The following is a 6,000-nucleotide window of genomic DNA, read 5'->3' on the forward strand; positions in this document are numbered from 1 at the left end:
AGCCTGGGAAGCCTCACACCTGTCGGTGCCTTTGTTTCTTCCTCATCGGAAGCAGCCTAAGCTCTTCTTTGTGCTGTCACCGAGGTCTCTGACAGTTGAGGAATGCTACCCTTGAAATCCAGTTCTAAACACCCAGAGACTGGGGGCAGGTTGCCCAGTCTGGAGCCCTGAGGAAGAAGAGAACTGGACATAACGAGAACCGTAAAATGTCAGAGGTACAGAGGAATGCGCATCCATATCATGCCTGCTCTCACTGGATATTGGGCTAAGCACTTTTCTCCCCCCACAAATGCTATCTTATTTGGTCCTCACAAAAACCCTGTGAGGGATGTGTTTCATGTTGAGGAAAGTGAAGCCAATGGAAGCTTCCCCAGGGTCACACAGCTAGGGCTTCCTGGCCCCGGCCTCTGCACTAGGCCACCATGTCGGCCTCAAAGCGCTCTGCGTCCGAAGCCAGAAAGGCACCTTAGAGATCATCTGTCTAGGCCCTGATTTTACAGAGGAGAAAGAAACAGGTCTAGAGACTGACAGTGGTTTTCCTAAGACACAGGGAACAAGAAACAAAGCCAAGACCCAAACCCAGGTTTTCTGAATCTTTGAATGCAGCATTCTTTACCTTGAGAGATTGTCCGATTCAGGCCCTTACTTTTCCTTATAGCTCGGCCTTTGAGAAAGGAAAGAATCCACTGCAAATGTGACTGGGCTTGTCTGTTAGGAAGGCCTGGCCTGGCAGGTTTGTGCCACCAGAACGCACACAGTCATGGGGCAGAGACCTGAGGGTCACAGTCCATGGTTTACAGGTGCCAGACCTTTGGGGGCAGTCAGATGGGGCCCTCTCCAAGCATAGCCCAACTGCAGCAGGTTTTTAATGGCTCCCTTTGCCACAGTGAACTTCAGAGAGACAGTATAACAGCGATACTTGTATTACAGCACATCCATGTGCCAGGCACTCTGCTAGAGCACCAGACATGGGTTAGGATCCCAGCTCTTCCCTTTCACTGACTCTGAAACCTTTCGTAAGTTGCTCAACTGCTCTGCTTCTTCAGCTGTGAAATGAGTGGTTTGGATTACAGACAACCACGAAGGCCCATTCCCATCTCATGTCCCAGGTTCAGTAACTTCAGAGAAGATCACCACAAGGCTTTGGAGGACGTTACTGTCCTCAGTACAGTCCAGAGTCAAAAGGCCCTTGGATGGAGAAACCTGTCTAATTCCGAACTGTGGACACAAGGCCTGCCTTCTAGTTGGCCTTTCTCTTGTGAACTAACCTTCAGGTGCATGCCTAATGGATTTGGAGGTCCTTTGCTCTTTTTTTGGCAGAATGAGGAGGTCTGTTGTATCCAAAATCACACTCCCTACACGATCCTACCCTGGGAAGTGGATCACGTTTACCCCAATAGCAGCAGAGACTTGAGGCTTCCACACATCTGCAGGTTATTGGATACTTCAGCTCCTCCCAGATCCTGTCTCCCTTTCCCCTCGATGCCTTTTATCCTGGTCCCTGGGACCAGCCAGAGCCTCCAGAGGGAACCTTTCCTTTTAGGACCTGCCCTGAGTCAGTGGGACCTTCCCTAGGTCACTCAGGGCCTGGCTATTCCCAGGTCCTCCACTTCCCAGTGTTTGTGCTTGTATAAGGCGCCATATCAGATAATACAGAATCAATTTACAATCGCCCCATAGCCTCCAAACAGTGCTCTGACAGTTCCCCAACTTCAAATTTAAAAAGTCCTAAGAAACCAAACATATGTAAAGTAGCTGCTAAGCAACCAAGGTACTACTAAGGTCTTTACCTCCAGGAAAAGGAAAAGTCTTCCCTTCTGCCCATAAGGGCCACTTTCTCTCAGGGCCCTTTGGAACTGCATTCTTTCTCCTCAGGTGCTTTTCTCTGTATTTCTCAGATAAATGTCCTTTTCCTGCCCCTTTCGGTAAATAAATGTCCAGATTAAAGAAAAAAAAAAGTGGCAGCCCTTAGACCTGTAGGATGATACAGGGACCCTTCTGGAGGGAAAAAAACAAGGAACCCCAGGAGGGCCCCACTCAAGTGCCTGCTCACCTTGCCACCACCGGGGTGAATCAAGAGAGCAGAGTCACCTTCCAGAATGCCAGTGGCCAGAAATCGTAAGAGGGCATCTGACACCCAGAGTCAGAAATGGACCTGGGACCAAAAAGTGGCAGATGCTCATCCAGGGCCTGTGGGACAGTCCTCACCCATCTCCCATCTCAAACTACCCGATCCTTCATCCCCACCCGGCTTCAAGGCAGGAAGTAGGCCAGCAGAAGCCCTTTCCTCTGCAATCAGGATTTCTTGTTCAAAGATACCCCTTTCCTAATGACCCCAAAGAAGAAGTAAGAAAACCACCTTCTTCCTTTCTTCCCAGAGGAGGACTCTAGTGTAGAATATTGCAGATACTAGGTCGATTTGTTGGCTGTGTGGGAATGGTCCCCCTCCCGGCCCCCTTTCTCCTTTTCCTGAGCTGTCACTCTTCATTCCCCTCGTACTTCTGTAGGCTAAGCAGTTCCTCCTTCGGAATACGGCTTTCCTTCTTTACTCCTTCAGCTCCTCTCCTTGGGGAGACCAGCAAGTATGGCAGACAGCTGCCTGGCCTTGGTGTCCAACAGGACCGCCCGCTGCTCAGCCACAGCTGCTGACTCACTTGCCCACACACGCCCTGGTTAACATACTCCCTTTTCATACTCAATAACTCCCTTCCTCTTGACTCCTAGCTCCCAGCCGGAAGTGTCTACTCGGCAAATGTCACAGGTCTAAATAAACCTCTCCTCTCGGTCGTCCTCCCCACCCCGTCCCCATCGGCAGCACACCACCTACTGACGTGTCGATCAACAGCTTAATCATGTTTTAAACACAAGAGGCTAAACAAACTTTTAAAGAAGCCAGGGTAGCGCTTCCCACGGGGAATAATCTGGGTAATAAAAATGACAGACAACACTCATGTAGCACTTACTGTGTGCCAGGCACTGTGCTAAATGATCCCTATAACAACCCTGGGAGATGGGCGCTATCGTCCCCATTTTACAGATGGGGAAACTGAGGCACTGGTCAGGTGATAGCAGCACTGACCCTCTTCTCCACAGAGGGGGAGGTGGGGTGATGGTCACTGGCCTCAGTCTCCAATCCCAACAGATTTCTGTAGCACAGACTGCCCCAACATGCTTCCTGTACGCTGTGTCTGCATTGTATTGGCTCCAGAGCTCTTGGTCCCCACGTGGGCAGCCCCTCTACCAATTCCATCTCTCCGACTCTCACAGCTTCTCTTCTTCTCACAAGTTCAGATGTGGGGATGGTGTGTTTGTGAGTCAAAGTCCCAAGGTCAGAGCAAAAGTTCTGAGGTGGGGGTAGGTCGGGGAGGGGGGAAGTTGAGGAAGGCACTAGGAAATTTCTGCCCCAACCAGAAGCAGAAGCCAAGTCAGAGCTACATTCACAGGGGGATGTCTTTGGGGAGGGAAGTGATGCAAAAAACAAAAGATCCATTAAATAAAAAGGGTTTGGGGTGAAAAACGAGAAATATCCCTTCCTGGCCACCACGCTCCCTGAGGGTGACAGCCAAAGCTAAGCCCGACATTGTCCCCTCAGCTCTGGCCCCACCTGTGCTTGGGGATGAGGGAGGATCTCCTTCCCATCCTGAAAAAGGCTGGAGAAAGGAGGTGGTGATATCCCTGGGGGTGGGCATCAGTCCTTCAGATGTGCATGTGACTGACCAGACCTGAGGTCAGCCCTTAGATGTGAAGTGGATCTGGTAGTTCCACTCCCTCTGCACTTGGGCAGGCAGACACTAGATGGGCTCCCACCAGCAAACTTTTTTGGTTTATTTGGTGGGGGAAGGAGAAAGGGAGGACCTGCTGACTGTCTTGGCAAACTTTGCCTCCCCTCCCACCTCCCAACCCCAACTCCCTACCATGGCAGTACGGGAGAACTAGGAAACATGGCAAAGGCCATGCCCCTGGGCAGCTCATTTGAATTGTCCAGTAGGAAAAAATAAGGAGGCGAGGGGCCTATTTCAAAAACTCAGAAGAATTCCTACCTGTGGCCCCCCACCCCCTCAAAGGATGCTGGCAATGTCCTGTGCCTGTTTCTTGCTTGTTTGAAAAATTTATTCTGAATGTAACATCAAATAAAATGGATATTTCCATATAGAAAAGAAAAAGATTGTGCAGGAAATGGCAGGTTTCTATTATATATAAAGATTATATTATTATATATATAAAGATGCCTAAATCACCCTTTCTTCCATACCCTCCTCTCCCCCCTCCATTGGAAAAAAAGAAAACAATTAAGCCCTTGTTTAAAAAAATGTATAGTCATTATTTCATCATTTTCTCTCTTTTTTTGGAGGAGGGAGGCATGGCAATCCGGGTTAAGTGACTTGTCCAAGGTCACACAGCTAGTAAATGGCAAGCGTCTGAGGTTGGATTTGAACTCAGGTCCTCCTGACTCCAGGGCAGAGGCTCTCATCATTTTCCTTCAAATTCAGCTTAGGAAATCCTGCCATGTACCTTTGTGAGAATGATGGGGGTGAGATTTCTGAAAGAAAATGTCTACTTTTTTGCCCTCATCTTGTCATGCCCGGGTTGGCCTCCCATCAAGGCTCTCCCCACTCCAGGCCATCCTTCAGTCAGCTGCCAAAGTGACCTTCCTAAGGCCTCCCCTCCCCCATCCAATCGGCACTTATTTTGTGCCGTCACCGTGCTAGGTAGGTACTGGGGAGAGGAAGAAAGGCAAAAGCACTCCCCGCCCCTCTAACTCCGGAGACACATAAAGAGCAGACGGAAGGCGATATCATTGCACCAGCACGGGGAGAAGACGGGACAGGACCAGAAAAGGACTCTTGCCAAAGGCAGGATTGGAGCCAGGGAGTGGAAGTGAGGAGAGCATTATAGGCATGGGGTGAGAGTATGGGGGGTGGGGCGGTGTAGGGAGAGACAGCCAATACATATGCGTGGAGTTTAAGGTATCTACCCTGGAGTCAGGAAGACCTTAGCTCAAATCTGACCTCAGACACTTGAGACTTACTAGCTGTGTGTCCCTGGGCGAGTCACTTAACCATGATTGCCCCCCTACCCCCCAAAAGTGGATGATGACTCGGGAAAATTCATGGCGGGTAGTGGAACCATCTCTCCTCCAAGATAACTGGGCAGGCTCAAGGGATCCTTCCATTCGCTAATGAAGAGTTCCAAGCGGCTTTCTGTTGCCACGGATGGCGGTGCTGTCATGGCCCTCTCGGGCTACCTGCTTAACACCGTCCCTCTCAGATTCCACCCACACTGCACCATTTAGCTCCAGGTCTTTATCCTAAATGCTGATGATGTGGGACAGACGATGCTGGGACACAGAACCTGCAGACACTCACACATGCTCCCTCTTACTATGACAGACAATGAGGTGTGAGTCCAGAACCTTGAGAGACAGAAGAGATTCCTTAGCGATCCTCTCTTCTCTCCTATCTCCCTCTGGAAAATCCACATTCTTTAGAGGTGTCTTTTCTTGCCGCACAACACTATTCCATTCCATTCTTGTGCAACAATTTATTCAGCCATTCCCCAATCAACGAGCCCCCACCTTCCTTCTGATTCTTTACTACCACAAAAAGAGCTGCTATAAACAGAATTGCACGTGAACCTCTTGGGCGGCTGCGTATTCACTTCTTGGGATAGGTGCCTAGTAGCGGCATCACTGGATCAGAGGGTATTCCTCCACCCTCTCCGCAGTAGATGGTCATCCAGGCTCTTCTTAAATGCCTCTTGTAACTGAGATCTCACTACCGAAGTACTCAGCCCATTGTGTCGCTGGACAGCTCCAGCTATCAGAAAATTTCTTTTTATGCTGAGCTAAAACTAACCTCCCTGTAAAGTTCCACTCTCTGGTCCCAGTTCTGCCATCTAGAGATTTAAAAATCTACTCACTCCTCCATCAGACAGGCTCAAATATGTGAAGAGAGTCATCATGTCTTCCGTTAGGCATCTCTTCCTGGGCTAAATATCCCC

The sequence above is a fragment of the Trichosurus vulpecula genome, chromosome 7, assembly GCF_011100635.1.
Source record: "Trichosurus vulpecula isolate mTriVul1 chromosome 7, mTriVul1.pri, whole genome shotgun sequence".
Taxonomy (NCBI): Eukaryota; Metazoa; Chordata; class Mammalia; order Diprotodontia; family Phalangeridae; genus Trichosurus; species Trichosurus vulpecula.